This window comes from Primulina tabacum, chromosome 4 (genome assembly GCF_025594145.1).
Source record: "Primulina tabacum isolate GXHZ01 chromosome 4, ASM2559414v2, whole genome shotgun sequence".
NCBI lineage: Eukaryota > Viridiplantae > Streptophyta > Magnoliopsida > Lamiales > Gesneriaceae > Primulina > Primulina tabacum.
The window spans coordinates 26,468,533-26,495,851 of record NC_134553.1 but is presented as its reverse complement, the minus strand read 5'-3'; positions in this window follow the sequence as shown (position 1 = coordinate 26,495,851).

Genomic DNA, 27,319 nt, shown 5'->3' with positions numbered 1-27,319 from the left:
ATATTCTGTTTCAGTTGTGGACGTAGCAATGGATGTCGGCTTCTTGCTGAACCAAGAGATTAGTCTGTCTCCTAGAAACTGACATGATCCACTTGTGCTTTTTCGATCAAGCTTACACCCTGCATAATCTGCATCTGAATAGCCAACTAGATTGATAGAGGATTCTTTAGAATACCATAACCCAACATTCTGAGTGCCATTAAAATATTTTAAAATACGTTTGGCAGCTGAAAAGTGTGATTGCTTAGGGTTTGCTTGAAATCTAGCACACATACAGACAGCAAATACAATATTAGGGCGACTAGCAATTAGGTATAATAATGAACCTATTAAACCTCTGTAAAGTGTCGCCTCGACTGATATTCTCCTTTGATCAGTGTCTAGTTTAACTGATGAACTCATGGGAGTACTTGCAGCTGAACACGATTCCATGCCAAATTTCTTCAGCAACTCCTTTGTGTATTTAGTTTGACTGATAAACGTTCCTGTCTCCAGTTGCTTCACTTGCAGTCCAAGGAAAAATGTTAGTTCACCCATCATGCTCATTTCAAACTTATCCTGCATCAACTTAGCAAACTTCTCGCATAATTTGGGGTTAGTTGACCCAAATATAATGTCATCAACATAAGTTTGAACGAGTAAAATATGATCATTCTTAGAGAATTTGAATAATGTCTTATCAACTGATCCAACAGAAAAATCGTGATCAGTTATAAATTTTGAAAGAGTTTCATACCAAGCTCTTGGAGCTTGTTTAAGACCATATAAGGCTTTGTTCAAATGGTAGACATGATCAGGAAAAAGGTGACTGATGAAACCTGGAGGTTGTTCAATGTAGACTACCTCTTGCAACTGACCATTTTGGAAAGCACTCTTTACATCAATTTGGTAGACTTTGAAATCGTTGAATGAAGCATAGTCTAGAAATATTCTTATTGCTTCCAGTCTTGCAACTGGTGCATATGTTTCATCGTAGTCAATTCCTTATTTTTGCCTATATCTTGGTGCTACCAGTCTCGCCTTGTTGCGCACAACTGAACCATCTTCGTTAAGTTTATTTCTGTACACCCATTTCGTACCTATAACAGTTTTTGAAACGGGTCTTGGAACTAGGTTCCAGACATTGTTATGTGTAAACTGATTCAGCACCTCTTGCATAGCATTTGTCCATTTTGGATCAGCAAGGGCTTCATCAGTTTTCTTTGGTTCCAATTGTGATACAAAAGCTGAATGAATAAATAAGTTGAGCATCTGATTTCTAGTTCTCACTGGATCAGATGGGTTACCTATTACCAATTCTGGAGGATGTGATTTCTTCCATCTGTATTCAGCATTTGTTATATCCATGTCAGCAACTGCTTCAGTTTGTAACTGGGTGTTTTCTTCAGTTTCAGTTGCTGCTGCATCAGTTTGTAGCTGATTATCCTCAATAGGCTCTGCCAACAGATTATCAGGAACAGCTTCCTGTTTAACTGATTGATCCACAATTTCAGGTTCTGGTGTTTGAAGGATGTTTTGATTGATGTGATTTTCTTCTTCATGATCATCCTCCAAACTGATATCTGTAAATCTATCCACTAGCTCAACTGCATCAGTTGGCTTGTTAGTTAATATAGTTTCATCAAAAACAATATGTATGAATTCTTCAACATTTAGTGTGCTTTTGTTAAACACTCTATATGCTTTACTGACTGATGAATATCCCAAAAATATTCCATCTGTAGATTTAGCAACAAAGGCTTTTAAATGATTTTTGTCATTGTCAAGAATAAAACATCTGCAGCCGAATATTTTGAAGTAGGAAACCACACTTTTTCGTCCATGCTAGATCTCATAAGGTGTTTTCAAATGATTCTTATTAATCATTGATCTGTTCTGAGTGTAACACGCAGTGTTTACTGCCTCTGCCCAAAATGTTTGAGAAATGCCAGAATCAGCAAGCATTGTTCTAGCAATTCTTTGAGGGTCCGATTTCTCCTTTCAGCTACACCATTTTGCTGAGGAGTTCTAGCTGCTAAGATCTCATGCTTAATTCCAGCATTTTCTAAAAAATTTGAAAGAATTTGATTGATGAATTCAATTCCTCGATCAGATCTGATTATATCAATTCCAACTGATTTCTCATTTAATAGTCTTTTGAAAAGCTTGATCAGTTGTGCAACAGTTTGGTCTTTGGATTTTAGAAAAATCAGCCAGGTAAATCGTGAAAAATCATCCACAACCACCAAGGTGTATTTCATTCCCCCTAAGCTCATGACTGGTATTGGGCCAAATAGGTTCATATATAACAGCTCTAAGCATCGGGAAGAAGATTTACTGCCCTTGTTTTTAAAAGAAGAATTAACTTGTTTACCAAACTGACATGTTGAATGATGAAACTTAAAATTAATAATTTATTATATGTTAAAACATGTATTTTAAAATTTAAGTTTCATTAAAATTATAAAATTATGTTATTTTAGTATTGTTTGTTTATATTTAATTGTCTTACTAAATATGTTTTATTTTCAGGTTTTCTACGTGTTGGTAAAATAATGATAACTCAAGCTAGAAAATTCAAATGGAGGTGACTCAAACATGTTTGGAATCCTTAAAAAATTATCTACAACTTTGCAGAAAACATGATTGCTTAAAAAGTTCATTAAGATGATCAAATTGTGCAAATATCAAAAGGAGAACAAATTTACTTTTACTATGACCAGCATATAGTAAAAAAATCATAACAATTTCAATATTTAACCAAATGAGGTGAACCAAGTGGTCAAATTCATCTACAGACAATTCCCCACATGTTTGCCGTTTTGAGAAGAGTCAAATTCGGTGATTAAAATTGTGGAACAAAGCATTGAAAGAAGGGACATGGAATTGAACTTGGAGGAGACAAAGAATACAATTGCAACTACATGGCATTAATAAAAATTTTGACCTTTTCTCTCATTTGGCCTATAAATAGAGACCTTGTGCTAGCTTGAGAATCATTCTATCTCATTGTAAAATATAGTGTGAGTGTGTATCAAAGTTCTAAGTTCCAATATATTTTCTTTCATGTTCTCAACTATGAGTGATATTTTAGTGTTGATCAAAAGTAAGCTTATGGCAAGCTAAATCTATTATGTCAAGGTGAAGATGATGCATTCTTGGTGAAGTAAGATTGTTTATATTTTGTATATTCTTTCTTTATTTCTTTTCATTTAGCTAACTTATTTTTATTGTAGGTATAAAAATGAATTATTTGTTGTTATCAATTTACATCAAATGCTTAATACCATTAAAGTGGTTATCTTGATTTGTTGTTTAATTTTGATACAATAAATATTTTATCACTTATTATTATATATATATAGATATATATATATATATTTATATAATAATATCATAATATTTCATTTAGACGATAGCGTGGCTCTGCCGGTTGTTCTAAATGAAATATTATGATTTAATACTAACATCTAATAATCTAACATTTACTTTATCGCAACTAACTTTTATTTTTCGCATCTAACTTTTACTTTCTCGCAACTAACTTTTACTTTTCCGCAACTAACATTTACTTTATCGCAACTAACTTTTACTTTACCGCAACTAACTTATTAAATCAATATATTTCATTTAGGCAATAGCGTGGCTCTGCCGGTTGTTCTAAATGAAATATAATGATTTAATTTAACATTTAATTTATGCAAATATTTATTTATATAGTTATAATTATAATCATAGGTACCTTATATAAAATATCGGTTAATTCGGTATTTTCTATAGTGGGAACTATATTATATTATGTGTGTGTTTAATTTTCTTGGAACCATTATTTATGGTGGTTTCTTTTGTTTTACTTTTAGTTAAACAATATTACATAAACCAAGAATAAATCCCCAAGCCTTGACAAAATTTATAATTTGTAAACTTCATTCTTGCATTTGGTAATCTATAAATTAATAAATTTAAACTCAAAATAACCTCTCTGAGGATCGATCTCTTACTTACGAAATATATTACTTGCAGACAACCTACATTTGGGTGAATTATTATTTAAGTAGTAGCAAATTTTTTGCTCCGTTGCCCGGGAGGTATAAATTAAGTTTATATTTGTTAATTATGTTTTATTTATAAGTATTGTGTTGTTTTTTTTGTATGAGTATCTGGAGTCGAAAAAAAAGTGGTAGACTTATTCGAGTATCTGAAAATAATTTAAACATGGATGATAATTCAAATAATCAAGATAATGATAATAATAATAATAATAATAATAATCAAGAACATGATCAATTAAGAACAATTAGGCACCATATGAACCCTATTAGAACTAGTGCCCCATCTTGTTTAGTTTTTCCTTCTGATGCATCTAATTTCAACTTCAAACCTCAAATTATTCAACTTTTACCAAATTTTCATGGCTTAGATTCTGAAAATCCATATTTGCATCTAAAAGAATTTGAGGAAGTTTGTAACACTTATAATGATCAAAATTGTAGCATGGATATAGTTCGATTAAAGCTTTTCCCTTTTTCTTTAAAAGATAAAGCTAAAACATGGCTACAAAATTTAAGATCAAGTTCAATAAGATCATGGGAAGAAATGCAACAACAATTTCTCAAAAAGTTTTTCCCTTCCCATAGAACAAACTCTTTTAAAAGACAAATTACAACTTTTTCTCAAAAATAATGAGAAACGTTTTATCAATGTTGGGATAGATATAAAGAATTACTTAATATATGCCCACATCATGGTTTTGAAACATGGAGAATAGTTTCACACTTTTATGAAGGTCTAATACCTAAAGATAGGCAAATGATAGAATTCATGTGTAATGGAACTTTTGAAGATAAAAACCCAAATGAAGCAATGGAATATTTGATTCATTAGCAGAAAATGCTCAAAATTGGGATAATATAGGCACAATAGAACCACCAACAACTAAAAACAATAATTCAACAAATGGGGGTGGTATCTATAATCTTAAAGATGATATAGATATTCAAGCTAAACTTGCATCTTTAGCAAGAAAAATTGAGTCATTAGAAATGAAAAAGAGTGGTCAATTAAAAAGTATTCAAGAAATTGTTTGTCATATATGTGATACACATGATCATGCTACAAAAGATTGTCCAACATTACCTTCATTTAAAGAATGTCTCCATGAACAAGCAAATTATGTTAACAATTATAAAAAACCAATACTAGATCCTTTTTCACCATCATATAATCTTGGATGGAAAAATCATCCTAATTTTAGTTGGAGGAATGATAATAATGCACAACCGTCACAACAATATTTTCAAAATAACCAAAATTATCAAGGTTATATTCCTTATGTTACACCTCCAAGAAAAAACTTTGAAGATGTAATTCATGCATTTATCCAAAAACAAGAGTCTATCAATATTCAAAACAGTCAATCTATGAGTGATTTGAAAGAAACTCTTGCAAAATTTGCATATGCACTTAATATTCATGAAAAAGGAAAATTTCCATCTCAACCTCAACCTAATTCTAAAAATCAAAATCAAGAATTAAAAAATGAAAAAATTGATCAAATAAAATCTGTTACTACCCTTAGAAGTGGTAAAATAGTTAATGATCCATATAGTAATGAAAACAAGGATCATTTAAAATCAAAGAGTAAGGATGATAATCCTGATACTTTTGAGAATGATGATACCTTAAATTTTAAGAATAATATGGTGAATGATAAATCATCTGAAATAGTAAATAAGTCAAATAAATCTCCACCATTTTCTCATGCATTAACAAATCATAAAAAACAAAAAAGTGATTCTGATATCTATGAAGTTTTTAAACAAGTGAAGATAAATATTCCATTATTAGATGCTATTAAACAAGTACTTTCTTATGCAAAATTTTTAAAAGACTTATGTACTGTAAAGAGAAAATTGCATGTGAAGAAAAAAGCATTATTGGCTGAACAAGTAAGTTCTATTCTTCAAAATAATTTTAGTTTAAATATAAAGATCCTGGTTGTCCAACAATTTCATGTATTATTGGAGAAAATAAAATTAAAAAAGCTTTGTTGGATTTGCGAGCAAGTGTGAATTTACTTCCTTATTCAGTTTATGAAAAACTTAATTTAGGAGAATTAAAACCCACTTCTGTTACTCTCTTACTGGCGGATAGGTCAATCAAAATACCTAGAGGTATTGTAGAAGATGTGTTGGTTCAAGTTGATAAATTCATATATCCTGTAGATTTTATTGTTTTGGATACACAACCAATAGAAGTACATAATAAAATTCCAGTAATATTGGGACGACCATTTCTAGTAACTTCAAATGCTTTAATTAATTTTCGAAATGGAATAATGAAATTATCTTTTGGAAATATGACTCTAGAACTTAATGTGTTCAATTTATGTAAACAACCAAGTATTAATGAAAATGAATATGATAATGAAATTGAAACAATTGTGGAAGAAAATATACAAGAAGAAAACTTAAATCAACAATCTGAAGTTTTTTCAATAGAAAGTTTTGAGTCTAAAAATAATTTTAAAGAAGATGATAATACAAAACTTGAATTAAAAGTTTTACCATTAGAATTGAAATATGTATTTTTTGGTGAAAATAAAACATTTCCTGTTGTAATTTCTTCCACTCTTTTGCCAAATCAAGAAGAAGATTTGATTAAATTACTTACAAAATATAAAAATGCAATTGGATGGACTTTGAAAGATATAAAAGGTATGAATCCTTTAATTTGTACACATAAAATTCACTTGGAAGAAAATGCTAAAACATATCAACAACCACAAAGAAGGTTAAATCCACATATGAAGGAAGTTGTTAAGAATGAAGTATTAAAACTATTAGACGCTGGAATTATCTATCCAATTTCAGATAGTAAATGGGTAAGTCCAACACAAGTAGTACCTAAAAAGTCCGGCATCACTGTTATAAAAAATGAAAAGGTAGAGTTATTACAATCTAGATTTCATCTAGTTGGCGTATGTGTATTGATTATAGAAAATTAAATGATGTAACCGGAAAAGATCATTTCCCACTAACATTTTTAGATTAAATTCTAGAAAAAGTAGCAGGAAATTCTTATTATTGTTTTCTTGATGGGTATTCGGGGTATTATCAAATACCTATATCATTAGAAGATCAAGAAAAAACAACTTTTACTTGTCCTTTCGGAACTTTTGCATTTAAAAGAATGTCATTTGATTTATGTAATGCTCCAGCTACTTTTCAAAGATGCATGTTAAGTATTTTCAGTGATATGATTGAAGAATATGTAGAAGTTTTTATGGATGATATAACTGTTTTTGGAAACTCATTTGAAAATTGTCTTAAAAATCTAGAAGAAGTATTAAAAAGATGTGAAGAAAAGAATCTTGTTTTAAATTGGGAAAAATGTCATTATATGGTTAAATCTGGGATTGTTTTAGGACATGTGATATCTGAAAAAGGAATTGAAGTTGATAAAGCCAAAGTTGATGTTATTGCTAATTTAACATCACCAAAAACGGTCAAAGAAGTTCGATCATTCTTGGGTCATGCAGGATTTTATAGAAGGTTTATAAAAAATTTCAGCATAATATCTAAACCAATTTCAAATCTTTTAACAAAAGACACACAATTTGAATGGACTCAGAAATGTGAAAATGCTTTTAAAAAATTATTAATCTTTTAGTTATATCACCTATTTTACAACCTCCAAATTGGTCTTTACCATTTGAATTAATGTGTGATGAAAGTGATTATGCTATAGGGGCTGTGTTAGGACAAAGAAAAGAAGGAAAACCTTATGCAATCTATTATGCTAGTAGAACCTTAAATAGTGCCCAAATAAATTATTCAACTACTGAAAAAGAATCACTTTCAGTAGTATTTGCATTAGATAAATTTCGATCTTATTTAATTGGTTCTACTACTATTGTTTACACCGATCATTCTGCCATAAAATATTTATCAAATAAACAAGATGCTAAGCCAAAATTATTACGGTGGATTTTATTGTTACAAGAATTTGATATTATAATTAAAGATAAAAAAGGAAAAGAAAATGTTGTAGCCGATCATTTATCTAGAATAATGACTGAATCATCTCATAATGAAATACCAATAAATGAAAATTTTCCAGATGATCAGTTGTTTTATGCTACTATTATGCCCTGGTTTGCTAACATTGTAAATTTTCTTGTGACAAATAAAATGCCTTCTCATGAAATTCACAGGATAAGAATAAATTCTTGATAGAAGTTAAAAAATTTTATTGGAATGATCCTTACTTATTTAAGTATTGTCCTGAACAAATTTTTCGACGATGCATACCCGACAATGAAGTAAGTAATGTTATTAAATTTTGTCATTCTGAAGCATGTAGATGTCATTTTTCATCCAATAAAACAGCTACAAAAATCTTACAATGTGGATTTTATTGGCCGTCTTTATTCAAAGATACGCATTTATTTTGCAAATCTTGTGAAAACTGTCAGAAGATGGGATCAATTTCAAAAGGAAACATGATGCCTTTAAATCCAATCATAATTATTGAAATATTTGATAGTTGGGGGATAGATTTTATGGGTCCATTTCCATTATCTTTTGGATATACGCACATTTTAGTCGCTGTTGATTATGTTTCAAAATGGATTTAAGCAATTGCATGTAGAACTAATGATCATAAAGTTGTTATAAAATTTTTAAAAGAAAATATTTTTAGCCGATTTGGAATACCTAGAGCAATAATTAGTGATGGGGGAAGTCATTTTATAAATAAATCATTTTCTTCTTTGTTAAGAAAATATGGCATTATACATAAAGTTTCTACCCCATATCATCCTCAAAGTAATGGTCAAGTTGAACTTACAAATAGAGAAATAAAACAAATTTTAGAAAAAACAGTTAATCCAAATCGAAAAGATTGGTCTTTAAGATTAATTGATGCATTATGGGCATATAGAACTGCATTTAAAACATCATTAGGGATGTCACCATATAGGTTAGTTTTTGGTAAGCATTGTCATTTAAAAGTTGAACTTGAACATAAAGCTTATTGAGTAATTAAAGCATTTAATATTAATCTAGATGATGCTTCTAAATTAAGAAAATTGCAATTAAATGAACTTGAAGAATTAAGAAATGATGCATATGAAAATTCAAAGATTTATAAAGATAAAACTAAAGCCTTTCATGATAAAAATATTATGAGAAAGTCATTTGAAATTGGACAAAAAGTTTTGCTTTATAATTCTCGTTTGCATTTATTTTCAGGTAAACTAAGATCGAGATGGTCAGGACCATTTATAGTCAAATTTGTTTATCCTCATGGTGCTGTTGATATTGAAAATCCTAAAAATAATGACGTGTTTAAAGTTAATGGGCAAAGACTTAATTAAGCCTTTTATAGAAAATAAAATTCTTAATAATGAGTTTATGCCTTTATATGATCCACAATAGTTGTTTGATATTTTCATTTTATTTTGCAGATTCTAGTTCATTTCCCGGTTAAGTGGCGGATAACGGTACTCCGTGATTGTTTAAGTCGGTTTCTTCAGTTTTCCAAAAATAATTGAAATATATAATAATAATAATAATATGGATGCGTGTATTATGAATCTTCGTAAATATTTTGCTTGTTTACCTGATAATGTGTTGAAAAAAATTTATAAAGCTAGATGTGAGCGGCTAAGGTTGATGATGTCATATGGCATACCGAAGATGTACGTTTGATAATTGAAGCAAAAGTCCGATTGGTTGGGGAAGCAAGTGAATTAATAATAAGACATATGCCATGATTTGGTAAAAGCACATATGCCAAAAAAAGAAGAGCTAAACGTATAGGTGGATGTCATAAATGTGCAAGGTGGACTTGTAAGGGAAAATGCAAAAATGTTGGAATGACATCAATGAATAGAGAAGATAAAATTTTATTCATTAAGAATGGTTTGAGTAAAGAGCCTTTGGATAATTTTCTAGAGGTTCTTGATACGCATTCTAGTGGGTACGTGCAAAATGAACTTATTAAACTATGGTGGCAATTTCAACAGGAGGAATATCAATATGGACGGTGGAATCAGTCTTACAAAGATCCTACTGTAGTAACGCATATCTATTTAGATAAGTAAATATATATACACAATTTCGCCTTGGGAATCTGACGTTAAAAGACCATGTTTGCCAATTTATAAGAAAATTGGATGGGAAGCATATCCTCGACTCATAGAAGGCGTTGAAGCCGTTACTGAACGTAAAATCAGAGGAAGATGTGAGCCACAATCACAACTACGCTGTATATATTTGTTTTAATTTTGTCATTTATATTTTCTTTTAATAATAATAATTTAATGTTCAAATATTGACTTTTGGCATGTTACGCTTATAAATTCATATGCTGTGATCTAACAATTACAAAAAACATATTTCTCAACATGTCAACGTCCACGGTAAGTAAAATCAAAAATATTTGTGTATTTTGTGGATCTAGTGCAGGAAAAGATATAATTTATGAAGAAGTAGCAGAAAATCTTGGAATAACACTTGCTAAAAAAAAGATTTATTTGGAATATGGTGGTAGTGAAGTTGGCCTCATGGGAAAAGTTGCAAAAGCTGCGCATGCTGGTGGAAGTGAAGTTTTAGGCATTATTCCGATTACCTTAGCCAATCTTACAGGACCAACAATAGGAGAAGAAATGAAAGTGGACAACATGTATGAACGAATTACTCAAATGATTAAACATTTAGATGCTTTCATTGCTTTGCCAGGAGGTTTCGGTACTTTGGAGGAAATATTTCATACTGTTTGTTGGGCACAATTAAATATCTACAATAAGCCAATTGTTTTGTTAAATGTTAACAATTATTATGATAAACTGTTATCGTTTCTTGATGATGTTGTGGAACAGAGATTTATTACATTAGCTTCGCGAAGGATGTTAGTTTCTGCTACAAGTGAAGGTGAACTTATTGATTTACTGCAAGGATTTAGTCATGAACCAGATCCATCCTTATTTCAACTTAATTGGCCAACATCCAAAATTAAGAAAAGAAAATTCATGTGATGCTAAACTTGTGATTCAACGGTATGTTTTAATGTTTTTCTTTAAGCTATGAATAATTTCTTCTTCTTCTCCTCTTAGTTTTTTTTATATAAAAATTAAAATATATACTTATATATAGTAATAATAATAATTTTTAGTTCAATTTCGAGTAAGGTGTTAGTAAAATGCACCTGAGATGCATTAGTTAATAATTATTTGAAAATCACAATACAATAGATTTTAATATTCATTATATTCAAAATACAGACTAAAAGAAAAATTAGTTTTTCATATGTACGAATTTATATATATATTTTGATCAATTAATATAAAATATATAATAGATGTTTTCATATATATATATATAATTGTATGTGTTTTCAAATAAAATAATTTCTAAAATATTTATGAGAATATAGTTAAAAGATATGGTTTGTATGGTTGTTAACATGTATAATTGAAAGAATTCTTTTGTAAAAGTATAATATATACTCACACATCTTTTGTGAGTGAGTGGTGAGAAATAAGAAAACAATTAATAAACTTTTATTGATTATTAAAAAATGGTTAATTACAAGAATATAACTCCCTTAAAAAAATATATATATTTATTGAAAAAAGAAAAAAAAAGAAGTAAATATATAACGGACTGCAAAATATTTTCTTCATTGTAATTTTTTTAGATTTGATTGATGTACTATCAATGTGTTCTAAAAACATCAATATTGTGTTAAAAAAAAAAAAAAACAAAAACAAAAAACAAAAAACAAACAAACAAAAAGATTTGTTTGTGCTAGATAAGTTTCAAAGGTAGTCAGATGTATCCGTTATATAAATGTTTATATATAAACATATATATATATATATATATATTTATGGTAGAATGTTTGGATAAAAAATTTTATGTTATTGTAAAATTTTGCAGTCACGTTATTTAAAAAAAAACAATAAAAAAAAGAAAAAAATGGGGATTTTATTCTTTGTAAATTTTCCTATTTTGTTTTCAATATTAGTTTAATTAATTGTCTGCTTTAATACTTAGCCTTTTTCAATGAGAGTTAATATTCATTCCAACTCCATGAGTGAAAACTAGCTATTCCTTAAACATTTTGACCAGAAAGAATATATGGAGTTGAGGCTTTTACAATAAAATTCTAGATATTATACATGTTATGGTGGGTGGTGTGAATTATCTTTTTGACTATATTATTATAAAAAATTTAGAAATTTTAAAAAAAAATTATATATATATTGTTACTTTATATATTATGTGAAAATAAGAATAATAATAAAATCACATTTAATTATATATTATTATATTAAACGAAAATATATATATATATATAAATCGGTATATGATTTTGTTTTAAATAAATATATTTGTATTTGAATATATAAAAGGAATAAAGAATCTAGGTTGTGATTTTCCGATAAAATTTATTACTAAGGGACTAGTGATAAGATAGTGTGGGGGTGTGATGAAACTTAAAATTAATAATTTATTATATGTGGGGACCCGGACGCTAATCAATTCTTAATCGTCATCAGGATCAATTTACTAATCAACTAATTAGGGTCATAAAATTTTTTCTTTTTAAAATGCGGAATGTAGTGAAATCAAACTAATATACAACTCAGTATAAAATAAAGTACAAGTCCTGTACCGTCTACAAATCAGTAAAAACTAAGGTTCAACATCTAAATATCAAGTGTCAAAACTCTATATACATCAAAGTCTGAAGTCTCCACTCTATCGCGATCTATCCTCATCTCCTGGACCCTGATCCTGTCCTACCTGTTGTCATGTACACATACAAACAAGACAACAGCCGGATAACTCCGGTGAGAATAAAATCCCAGTATAAATCAACGAATATGCAATCATATAAACAATATAAAAGCATGTAACAATTATCAGTAATATGTATCAAAATCAGAAACATAATCAATATCAAACTGACGACAATGCTCGTGACTCCACGACTCAGACTAGACTCAATACTAGTCTAGGGATCCCGGTTTCCAGAGGTGGTATTCCTATATCGACCAACAGTAATAGAAAAGACTCCAGTTCTATCCACGTCGATCTAACCAAACATCCAGTGTCCTGACCTAACCGTCATGGACTGTGGCTCTATTGCCAATATCCTATCTTGTGACATCGTGCAATCTGCCCGTGGCGATCCCGCCACTATCAGACACATCTGTCCCAAGATTTCTACACCATCTAGTGACATCGTGCAATGTGCCCGTGGCAATCCCACCACTATCAGGCACTTCTGTCACAAGATTACTCGTCTAATACCTGCTATCTATAATTCAAGAGAACAAGTATATCAATCAAATCAATGCAAATATCAATGCAATAAAATAAAGTATGTGCTTTAGAGAAACTCAAGTCTAAACCGACTCAAGTCGATCTCCCAATTCCACATTGAGTTATACCTTTCGTTTGTGGTCTCGGTCTGACGCAATCTCAGTTCTGAACTCAAGACTATCTCTGTAAATCTGAAACGACATGTCAAGAATCATAATATCAATATTCTATTCTCAATTCAACACTGAATCTGATTAATCTCGATTTAATCCAAGTCATGACAGAACGACACAATCTTAGTATCCCCGTCAATACCAAATCACCAAACATCAATTACAAATCATAACTCATATCCGATATATCTGTAATTCATTCATAATCCAAATCTGTCCGATTTCAAATTAATATAATCAGAAAATCATAACAATTCCATCACCAGTCCGTTTCTTAATCTGACTTCGATTCTATGATGTCTGCTATGTCAAGAGCACTATATATGAGTCCCATTCAATTCTGACAATATCATAATTTCAAGACATGTCAAAACTTAATAGAACTTACGTCTAGATGAAGCTCTCGTCGATAGAAACACGGTACTGCAATCGGATTGAAAATCAGACGGACGGATCGAAATATAAAAGCGTAAGGATTTCTGAATGATTTCTCGATCCCTTTCTTCGTTTCTGCTGAGAAAGTAAAGTGTATATGTATATATATATATCCCAATTGCATGTTAAGACAACGTGTCTCTTTTTCTTGAATCTCGGTCGGCGCTCGGGCGGTCATGAATTTCCGTCCGGGCGCTTACTCGGCGCTCGGGCGGTTAAAACATACCGCCCGGGCACGGGGTGTTCTGCCCTCACGATTAATCCTTGGCGCTCGGGCGGTCCTAAACTACTGCTCGGGCGCCACATCTTCTGCCCGCAGCATACTTCTATTGAACACTGGCGCTCGGGCGGTCAAAAACTACCGCTCGGGCGCCAGACTCTCTGTCCACAAGCCGGCTATTATCACATTAGTTCATAATCAATAATCTCAGATTAATAGAATCAAAATCTCGGGCATTACATTTCTCCCCTCCTAAGATATGATTTCGTCCTCGAAATCACAGATTGTCAAATCATATCATCAAGAAGGAATGTAAGTAAAGTTGAATAAAAATTTACATCAGTGAAACAATGCTGGGAATTCTTGTCTCATATCTGATTCAGTCTCCCAAGTGGCTTCTTCAATGCCATGACGAGTCCATTGAACTTTCAAAAGAGGAATCGTCTTTGTTCTGAGCTGTTTTTCTTTACGATCGATAATCTGAATTGGTTTTTCGACATAACTCAATGTCTCATCCAGCTCGTTTTCGTCTGGCTGCATAATATGAGAATCATCGGGGAGATACTTCCGCAGCATAGATACATGAAAAACATCATGTATTCCTGATAATGAAGGCGGCAATGCGAGTCGATAGGCACGATCTCCTACCTTCTCGAGAATCTCATATGGACCAATGTATCGTGGAGACAATTTTCCTTTCTTTCAAAATCTGACAACACCCCTGAAAGGAGAAATCTTCAAAAATACTCTGTCTCCTGTCTCAAATACCAACGGTCGTTGTCTATTGTTGGCATATTTGGCCTGTCGATCCTGAGCTGCCTTCATTCTCTTCTGAATTAGTTTTACTTTTTCAGTCATATCTCTGATCATGTCAGGTCCAATCTCAGGAACTTCAGAGATATCATCCCAATAAAGAGGGGATCTGCATTTCTTTCCGTACAACGCTTCGAATGGAGCCATCTCAATACTCGTCTGATAGCTATTGTTGTACGAAAACTCACAAAGAGGCAAGGCATCCTGCCAATTAGTGCTAAAGTCAAGCACTACAGCTCTCAGCATATCTTCCAGTGTCTGGATAGTCCGCTCTGACTGTCCGTCGGTCTTTGGATGATATCCGGTACTCAGATGTAACTTCGTACCTAGAGTCTGCTGCAAACTCTGCCAGAAGTGCGAAGTAAACCGAGGATCACGGTCTGAGACAATCGACTTCGGCACTCCGTGCAATCTGACCACCTCACGCACATAAATATCGGCCATCTAGTCATATCGGTAGGTCATTTTGTATGGAATAAAACATGCAGATTTGGTCAGTCGATCAATCACGACCCAAATCGCATCATAACCTCGGGAGGGTCTTGGCAACTGTGTCACAAAATCCATGGAAAAGTGATCCCATTTCCATTCAGGAATCGACAAACTCTGTAACAGTCCTCCTGGTTTCTTTCTTTCAGCCTTCACCTGTTGGCAATTCAGACACTTGGCTACAAATTCAGAAACATCAGATTTCATTTGTTTCCACCAATACTATGTCCTCAAATCATTATACATTTTCCTGCCACCAGGATGAATGCTAAAACGACTGTTGTGCGCTTCTGTCAGTATTTGCTGTCTTAACTCCGAAACATTCGGCACAACAAGACGATTATTCACATACAAAATACCATTTTGGACCTGATATTCTGATCGATGTCCAGCTCTGACCATAGCAATCAAATTTTGTACGTTCTGATCACCTTTCTGTGCCTCTTTGATTTTCAATTTCAATGCCGGTTCAGCTCGAATCGCACATAATCTCAGAGGCTGACGATCTGTTTCAAAAGCTAATCCATACAAACAGCAGTCTTCAATCAAATTCGAAACACCCATAGTTGATAAGGATAGAGAACATACCTTTCGACTTAGTGTATCAGCTGCTGCATTGGACTTTCCTGGATAGTATTTAATCTAACAATCAAAGTCCTTCAATAAATCCAGCCATCTTCGCTGTCTCATATTCAACTCTGATTGTGAAAACAAATACTTCAAGCTCTTGTGATCAGAATATATCTCAAATTTCTCACCGTACAAATAATGTTGCCATATCTTTAATGCAAAGACGATGGCTGTCAATTCAAGATCATGAATTGGATAACGAGATTCATGGGGTTTCAGCTGTCTTGAGGTATAAGCAATCACATGCCCCCGCTGCATCAAAACACAACCCAATCCACGGTGAGATGCATCACAATAAACAACAAAATCACCAGTACCTGACGGGATAGTCAACACCGGAGCACTGGTCAACCTCTTCTTCAATTCGAGAAAACTGATCTCACATTCCTTAGACCAAACAAATGGAGCATTCTTCTGAGTCAACTGTGTAATCGGTTTGGCAATACTCGAAAAATCTTTAATAAATCGACGATAATATCCTGCCAAACCCATAAAACTACGAATTTCTGGTACAGATGTCGGTCTCGGCCAAGAAATCACTGCCTCAACCTTATTGGGTTCAACGGATATCCCGTCTCCGGATATAATATGTCCCAGAAATACCACCTGTTTCAACCAGAACTCGCATTTCGACAGTTTATCATACACTTTCTCCGCCTTAAAAGTTCTTAACACAGTTCTTAAATGCTCAGAATGTTCCATCACATTCTTTGAATAAATCAAAATATCATCGATGAAAATAATCACAAAATCATCGAGATATTTTTGAAAGACACGGTTCATTAATCCCATAAATACCGCTGGTGCATTCGTCAAACCAAATGGCATGACAATAAATTCATAGTGTCCATACCTGGTTCTGAATGCTGTCTTTGAGATATCAGAATCCTTAACTCTGAGTTGATGGTATCCGAATCTCAGATCGATCTTGGAATACACCACAGAACCCTGCAGCTGATCAAACAGATCATCAATGCGAGGCAATGGGTATTTATTCTTTACCGTTGCCTTGTTCAGTTGCCGGTAGTCGATACAGAGCCTCATTGAACTGTCTTTCTTTCTCACGAACAATACTGGAGCGCCCCAAGGAGAAACACTCGGTCTGATATATCCCTTGGTCAGTAAATCCTCCAGCTGTTGTTCTTTCAATTCTCTCAATTCGATCGGTGCCATCCTATACGGAGCCCTCGAAATCGGAACTGTTCCTGGCATCAACTCAATGCTGAAGTTTATCTCTCGAATCTGAGGCAATCCAGGAATCTCATCTGGAAAGACATCAGCAAACTCACACACCAGTGGCAAGTCCGCCAATGATGGGCTCGACTTCAGTAAATCAACTGAATATACCAGGAATCCATCCGCTCCTTTCTGCAATAATCGAGTCATATTTATCGCAGATATCAAAGGAATTCTAGCTCGAGAACCCTTACCGTAAAATTTCCACTCCTCAGCCATCTCAGGTCTGAATCTCACTATCTTGTGGAAATAATCATCTGTAGCTCGGTACTTGGTCAACATATCGATACCGATAATACAATCAAAATCAGATAAACCAAGCACAATACAGTCTAACTCAATCGTATGCCCATCGTACTGCAGTATACAAGATTTCACAGTCTTCACCGATATCAAACCTGTCCCTAACGGGGAAGAGACAGACACTACCGCAGACAATGACTCAATAGGTAATGCATGACTCAATGCAAACCTCTCAGATATAAATGTATGTGATGCACCAGTATCTATCAATACATATGCAGGATAATCAGAAATAAAACAGTTACCTGCAACTACATCGTTAGGTGCATCCTGTGCCTACTCCTCAGTCAATGCAAACACTCGGGCCCGCTGTCTCGGAGGCTGGCTCACTGTCTGGCTTCCTCCCGGCCTCTGCTGTGACTGAGTAGACGGTGCTGGTTGAAAAGAATGAACAGCAGATGGTCGTCTCCCTGTCTGAGCCACTGATCCAGATGACTCTGCTGCCTGGGATCCCTGGGCACTTCTCTGTGGACACACTCGAGCAAAGTGTCCCTGTTGTTTGCAGATACGGCAGCTGCCAAACACTCCTCGGCACTGCTCAGTGGGATGCTTCCCTCCACAAGTATTGCAAATAGGTCCAGTATAGCTCTGGCTCTGTCGAGGACTCCCAGAGCTAGAAGAACTGCTTCCAGATTTCTTGAACTGCTTCCCTCTAGCCTTCAAGAAATCCTTCTTCTTGCTACTGCTGCTGCCACCTTCAAATCGAGGAGGTGGTTGTTGTGATCCCGGTGCTGGAAGCACAAACGAAGCTCCTCCCTGTCTCATCAGACCGGCTTCAGCTCCTTTGGCTCTGTTCAAGGTGTCGGTAAAGTTATTCGGTCTCCCAGTGTTTACCAACGTAAATATTTCCGGATTCAGGCCGTTAATAAATTGGTCAGCAACGGCCTCATCATGTTCAGCCACGTGTGGAGCAAACCGCAACAGTGAAGAGAACTTGGCCACATATTACTCAATGTTTAGCTGGCCCTGTCTCAAGTTTGCGAACTCGGCTCCCTTGTCCTTCCTATAAGACACTGGAAAGAACCTCTGATAAAATTCAATTCTAAACACATTCCAGGTAATGGTCGTACCTCGGTGTTCCAATGCCCTCTTCGTTGTGATCCACCAGTTCTTAGCAACGTCGTGTAACTGGTGTCCTATCAATTTCACTATCCTCTCATCCGTATATTTCAAGGATTCGAACATCATCTCAATATCATCCAGCCAACTCTCACACTCCACGGAATCCTCCGTACCCTTTAAAGTCGGTGGATGAAATGACTGAAACCTTTTCAGCAACGTCTCCATTGGAGTGGCTGTAACGTCCATTGGAGGATTTGAAGTAATACCCTGTTCAGGTACTCTTCTCAGAGGCATATCTGATAATTAAATGGATTAGTAACCCAAGTACAACAGATCAGTTTCAATCCTCTTCGGATCATCTTACAGCTGATCCATTCCAGATAATACACAATACCATATCAAAATCAGATATTTCAGGTAAACATGTATTAAAGCAATAAATCATGCTAGCAATCAAAAGCAAGGAAAGAAAACTCATTCTACCCCACTCACTAGCTCCTATCTCAGTCTAAAGGATCTATCGCTCTGATAGCACCTGTTGTGGGGACCCGGACGCTAATCAATTCTTAATCGTCATCAGGATCAATTTACTAATCAACTAATTAGGGTCATAAAATTTTTTCTTTTTAAAATGCGGAATGTAGTGAAATCAAACTAATATACAACTTAGTATAAAATAAAGTACAAGTCCTGTATCGTCTACAAATCAGTAAAAACTAAGGTTCAACATCTAAATATCAAGTGTCAAAACTCTATATACATCAAAGTCCGAAGTCTCCACTCTATCGCGATCTCTCCTCATCTCCTGGACCCTGATCCTGTCCTACCTGTTGTCATGTACACATACAAATAAGACAACAGCCGGATAACTTCGGTGAGAATAAAATCCCAGTATAAATCAACGAATATGCAATCATATAAACAATATAAAAGCATGTAACAATTATCAGTAATATTTATCAAAATCAGAAACATAATCAATATCAAACTGTCGACAATGCTCTTGACTCCACGACTCAGACTAGACTCAATCCTAGTCTAGGGATCCCGGTTTTCAGATGTGGTATTCCTATATCGACCAACAGTAATAGAGAAGACTCCAGTTCTATCCACGTCGATATAACCAAACATCCAGTGTCCTGACCTAACCGTCATGGACTGTGGCTCTATCGCCAATATCCTATCTTGTGACATCGTGCAATGTGCTCGTGGCGATCCCGCCACTATCAGGCACATCTGTCCCAAGATTTCTACACCATCTAGTGACATCGTGCAATGTGCCCATGGCGATCCCACCACTATCAGGCACTTCTGTCACAAGATTACTCGTCTAATACCTGCTATCTATAATTCAAGAGAACAAGTATATCAATCAAATCAATGCAAATATCAATGCAATAAAATAAAGTATGTGCTTTAGAGAAACTCAAGTCTAAACAGACTCAAGTCGATCTCCCAATACCACATTGAGTTATACCTTTCGTTTGTGGTCTCGGTCTGACGCAATCTCAGTTCTGAACTCAAGACTATCTCTGTAAATCTGAAACGACATGTCAAGAATCATAATATCAATATTCTATTCTCAATTCAACACTGAATCTGATTAATCTGGATTTAATCCAATTCAAGACAGAACGACACAATCTCAGTATCCCCGTCAATACCAAATCACCAGACATCAATTACAAATCATAACTCATATCCGATATAATATGTAATTCATTCATAATCCAAATCTGTCCGATTTCAAATTAATATAATCAGAAAATCATAACAATTCCATCACCAGTCCGTTTCTTAATCTGACTTCGATTCTATGATGTCTGCTATGTCAAGAGCACTATATATGAGTCCCATTCAATTATGAAAATATCATAATTTCAAGACATGTCAAAACTTAATAGAACTTACGTCTAGATGAAGCTCTCGTCGATAGAAACACGGTACTGCAATCGGATTGAAAATCAGACGGACGGATCGAAGTATAAAGGCGCAAGGATTTCTGAATGATTTCTCGATCCCTTTCTTCGTTTCTGCTAGGAAAGTAAAGTGTATATGTATATATATATATATCCCAATTGCATGTTAAGGCAACGTGTCTCTTTTTCTTGAATCTCGGTCGACGCTCGGGCGGTCATGAATTTCCGCCCGGGCGCTTACTCGGCGCTCGGGCAGTTAAAACATACCGCCCGGGCGCGGGGTGTTCTGCCCTCACGATTAATCCTTGGCGCTCGGGCGGTCCTAAACTACCGCCCGGGCGCCACATCTTCTGCCCGCTGCATACTTCTATTGAACACTGGCGCTCGGACGGTCAAAAACTACCGCTCGGGCGCCAGACTCTCTGTCCACAAGTTTTGTAATTCATATGCTTGGCCCAATTTAGTCTCGTAATGGCCCGGCTATAATCATATTATTTCATAATCAATAATCTCAGATTAATAGAATCAAAATCTCGGGTATTACATTATATGTTAAAACCTGTATTTTAAAATTTAAGTTTCATTAAAATTATAAAATTATGTTATTTTAGTATTGTTTGTTTATATTTAATTGTCTTACTAAATATGTTTTATTTTTAGGTTTTCTACGTGTTGGTAAAATAATGATAACTCAAGCTAGAAAATTCAAATGGAGGTGACGCAAACATGTTTAGAATCCTTGAGAAATTATCTACAACTTTGCAGAAGACATGATTGCCTAAAAAGTTCATTAAGATGATCAAATTGTGCAAATATCAAAAGGAGGACAAATTTATTTTTATTATGACCAGCATATAGTAAAAAAATCATAACTATTTCAATATTTAACCAAATGAGGTGAACCAAGTGGCCAAATTCATCTACAAACAATTCCCCACATGTTTGCCGTTTTGAGCAGAGTCAAATTTGGTGATTAAAGTTGTGGAACAAAGCATTGAAAGAAGGGACATGGAATTGAACTTGGAGGAGACAAAGAATACTATTGCAACTACATGGCATTAATAAAAATTTTGACCCTTTCTCTCATTTGGCCTATAAATAGAGGCCTTTGCTAGCTTGAGAATCATTCTATCTCATTGTAAAATATAGTGTGAGTGTGTATCAAAGTTCTAAGTTCCAATATATTTTCTTTCATGTTCTCAACTATGTGTGATATTTTAGTGTTGATCAAAAGTAAGCTTATGGCAAGCTAAATCTATTATGTCAAGGTGAAGAGGATGCATTCTTGATGAAGTAAGATTGTTTATATTTTGTATATTCTTTCTTTATTTCTTTTCATTTAGCTAACTTATTTTTATTGTAGATATAAAAATGAATTATTTGTTGTTATCAATTTACATCAAATGCTTGATACCATTAAAGTGGTTATCTTGATTTGTTGTTTAATTTTAATACAATAAATATTTCATCACTTATTATTATTATATATATATATATATACATATATATTTATATAATCATATCATAATATTTTATTTAGACGATAGCGTGGCTCTGCCGGTTGTTCTAAATGAAATATTATGATTTAATACTAACATCTAACAATCTAACATTTACTTTATCGCAACTAACTTTTAATTTTCGCATCTAACTTTTACTTTCTCGCAACTAACATTTACTTTTCCGCAACTAACATTTACTTTATCGCAACTAACTTTTTACTTTACCGCAACTAACTTATTAAATCAATATATTTCATTTAGGCAATAGAGTGGCTCTGCCGGTTGTTCTAAATGAAATATATTGATTTAATTTAATATTTACTTTATGCAATTATTTATTTATACAGTTTTAATTATAATCATAGGTACCATATATAAAATATCGGTTAATTCGGTATTTTCTATAGTGGGAACTATAATATATTATGCGTGTGTTTAATTTTCTTGGAACCATTATTTATGGTGGTTTCTTTTGTTTTACTTTTAGTTAAACAATATTACATAAACCAAGAATAAATCCTCAAGCCTTGACAAAATTTATAATTTGTAAACTTCATTCTTGCATTTGGTAATCTATAAATTAATAAATTTAAACTCAAAATAACCTCTTTGAGGAACGATCTCGTACTTACGAAATATATTACATGCAGACAACCTACACTTGGGTGAATTATTATTTAAATAGTAGCACTGAACAAATTTTATCTTTGGTAAAATCCATTTTGGGCAAACCAGTGACAAGATCGTGATTACTCAGATATGCAATGGATTTAAAGTTCATGTGGTTTAATCTCTTATGCCACAACCAGTTTTTAGAAGATTTTGAAGCGATAAAACATACTGGTGCATAAGGTTGATCATTCCAACTGACTTTGTAAGTGTTTCCATACCGTTTGCCAGTTAGGATGACCTCATCAGTTGAGTCTTTGACTGAACACGAATGTTTGTCAAACTGAACTGAGAATCCATTATCGCATAACTGACTAATTCTAATCAGATTATACTTGAGATTCTCAACTAATAAAACATCATTAATGATAAAGTTACCATGGATAAGCTTACCCTTACTCACAGTTTTACCTTTGGAATTATCTCCGAAACTGATGTTTGGTCCAGCGTACTTGATCAGTTGAGATAACAAGTTTGCATCTCTAGTCACGTGTCGTGAGCATCCACTATCCAAGTACCATATTGATTCCTTGCTTGTACCTGTTACCTGCAATCACACACAAGATATAATTTTGGTACCCTTAGTTATTTGGGTCCTACATTGATTAGTCCTTTAGGAATCCAGACTTGGATTAGTCTAATTGACTGTCCAGTTGCTGTATTCTAGATGGTCTTTCTCGATTTGTGTGTGGTAGGTGTGTAGTGTGCAGATGAGACAACATGTGATTTTGCTTTGTTCAACTAATTGTTCAGCTGATATCTTTTCTGAACTGGCTTGTTCTTATAATAATTGGAGTAGCCATTTGAATAATTCCTGCTGAATCTTTTTGGCGACTGACTGCGTGAGTCAGTTAAAACCTTTGGGCTATAATCAATACCATATCTTCTAGACTTGTTCGTACTTTCAGTAGGCTGTTCAACCAATTTACTTGGCTCAGGTTGTTCTTGTACCATAACTGATTTGACAAAGTGAAAGTATTTTCCTTTGACCATATTCAGTTTTGGTTGAGTATCATTGGAAGACATTTCATCTTGGTTACTGAACCCTAAACCAGTTTTATCAGTAACTGATTTCTGAGAGTTCTGTATGTCACTTAATGCAGCAGATGATTTGTTCCAAGCCTGAATAAGCTCAGTTTGCTTTGAATTTTCAAGCATCAACTTCTGAATCATTGATTGATTCATGCTTCTTTCAGCATTAAGCTCAGCAATCTCCCTTTTTAGACTCAACTCATCAACTGATTCATCAGTTTTAGTTTTATTGTCTATGTGATAAGTTTGCTTTGCTTTGACCTTTTCAAAAGATAAGGCAAGCTTTTGGTACTCATTAACCAAGTCATGAAGAGTTGAAATAATTTCTTCTCTAGTGAAATCAGTTGAGGCGAAGTCAAATACCTGTTGACTGCTTGACTCCACTTCTGTGTCACCAGCCATTAGACACCTCACTTCCTCTTCACCATCACTGGAACTGCATGAGGTTTCTGGCTCTGACTCTTCTCTGTCAGTTTCTGCCCATTTAGATTTACTCTCTTCATCTAAGAGTACCTCATGCTTCTTCATGAGAGACTTCTTATCATCCTTGGGTCTCCTTTTGTTCTCATATGACTTCTTCTTTCTTTCAGTCGAGCCTTAACTGTCCTTCTTGTGTTTGATACAGTCAGCAATGAAGTGACCAGATTTGCCACAGTTGTAGCAAGCATTTGATTCCTCTTTAGATTTTTTTCTCTGATAATGCTTCTGGTAGTTCTTTGATTCTTCCTCATGAACCTTCCAAATTTTTTGATGAACAATGACATAGCGTCATTGCTCAGTTGATCAGCAACCTTCTCGACTGAACCAGTTGGTTCTGTTCATACAGCAGCTAAGGCAGTTGTGGCTGCTGGAGTAGATGGTTCTCATCTCGAGTTTGCAGCTCAAACTCATAGGCCTTCAGATCAGCAAATAGATCATGAAGCTCAACCTTGTTTAGATCCTTGGATTCCCTCATTGCCATGGTCTTTATGTCCCACTCCTTTGGAAGACCTCTGATCACTTTTAAAGCAACTTCTTTGTTGGTATACACTTTTCCAAGTGCATTGAGTTCATTGATGATAGAGCTGACTCTTTCATAATATTCATGCATTGATTCTCCAGCTCTCATCTTTATGTTGTCAAACTTCTGAACAGCAATAGAAAAGTTATTCTCCTTGGTTTGTTCATTTCCTTCACAAAGCTGGATCAGCCGTTCCCAAATCTCTTTAGCTGTCTTGCACATTTTGATCTTGCTGAAAGTTATTTTATCCAGCGTTTTGTACAGTATGTCCATTACCACATTATCCAAATTTGCTTTTCTTTTGTCCTCGGCAGTCCATTCATCTCTGGGCTTTTCAATTCTGTGAGGTGTCCCAACGGTGATTGCAACTGCTGTGTTGGCTTTCAGAATCTTCATTGTTCCATCAGTGATGACGTACCACATATCATCGTCTTGTGCAGCTAAGTGAGCCTGCATCCTGATTTTCTAATCATCGAAGTCTTCTCTAGAAAACATTGTGATCTTATTGAAGGATGCCATGATAATCAGTTTGAGTAGAAGTATTCTGAGACAAGATAACACTGCACTGATACCACTTGAAAGGATCGGTTAGAAGGTGGAAAGTGTTTAGAAGGGGGGGTTGAATAAACACTTGCGAATTATGTATTCTTTTCGAATATTGAGTTCAGTTTAGTGACAAACTGACCCTCGGTATCTCGTCGGTCAATAACAATTAGTTTAACTGAAAAACAGTTGCGGAAGTAAATTCATTGAAAGATAGAATATCTGATAGAACCTGAAATAAAAAGCACACAATTTGTTTCTGGATGTTCGGAGAATAGAATAACTCCTACGTCACCCCTTCTATCACGAAGATATGATTTCCACTAAAAGACTTTGATCGAATACAAACTTTGTACTTTGGACTTAACACTTGCCAAAACTGAAACTCTTAGTATACAATAAGTTTTACAGTGTGTGACTGAATATAACACAACTGAATGAATCTAACAAAGATTACAAATTGCTAGCAAGCTCATAAATAGAGCCTTGATTGCTACTGATATATCTGATAAGAGTGAGCTTTCGATATCTGAATACGAGTTGTGATTTTAGCAGAGTAACAGCAAGCTTGAATAGAATAGCAATTTGTATATTGTCTTCTCAGCTGCCCTCTTCAGCTATTTATAGGATTCCATTTTAACGGTAATATTAAATAACGTTTGAATCCATATATCCGTTGATTGCCACGTCATTATTCTCTGACATTCGTATACTGAACTCTGAAATGCGGCGTTCCACTACTAGTTGCAGTCTGTTGTACTATTTGTCGGTTGTCGTTTTCAACTGATGACGTGTACAACTGAGAGATTGGCTGAAAGATACTTTGCTGGAAAAACTCATAACTGATTGTTTCAACTGATCAGTTCCCAACTGATCAGTCAGTTAGATTCTGCTACAATTGATCAGTTGCACACACCTTATCTGTTTTGACGTAGATAATATTTAGCTTGTACGCATTAATCTTCAACTAATAACAGTTGTAAGATTTTAGTCAGTTAAGCTCGTATGACTTTGATCAGTTATTCCAATAGGTTCGAATCTTAGCTTGTCAAATCACTGAAATTTAGTTTCCAACAAACTATATTCTCATAAATTTTTTAGAAATTATATATTTTATTTGAAAACACACACAATTATATATATAAATAAATAAACACATCTATTATACATTTTATTTAATTGGTAATATATATATATATATTGGTACATATGAAAAAGTAATTTTTCTTGTAGTCTGTAATTTGAATATAATAAATATTAAAATCTAGCGTATTGTGATTTTCCAATGATTATTAAATAATGCGTTTCAGGTGCATTTTACTGACACCTTATTCGACATTGAACTAAAAATTATTATTATTATTACTCTTTATAAGTATATATTTTTACTTTCATATAATAAAAAAAAAACTAAGAGGTGAAGAAGAAGAAATTATTCATACTTTAAAAAAACATTAAAACATACCGTTGAATCACAAGTTTAGCATCACATGAATTTCCATTTCTTACTCTTGGATGTTGGCCAATTAAGTTAATATGAATAGATCTGGTTCATGACTAAATCCTTGCAGTAAATCAATAAGTTCACCTTCACTTGTAGCAGAAACTAACATCCTTCGTGAATCTGATGAAATAAATCCCTGTCCCACAACATCATCAAGAAACGATAACATTTTATCATAATAGTTGTTAACATTTAACAAAATAATTGGCTTATGATGGATATTTAATTATGCCCAGCAAAAAGTATGAAATATTTCCTCAAAAGTACCGAAACCTCCTGGCAAAGCAATGAAAGCATCTGAATGTTCTATCATTTGAGTAATTCATTCATGCATTTTGTCCACTTTCATTTCTTCTCCTATTGTTTGTCCAGTAAGACTGGCTAAGATAATCGCAATAATGCCTAAGACTTCACTTCCTCCTGCATGCACAGCTTTTGCAACTTTCCCATGAGACCAACTTCACCACCACCAT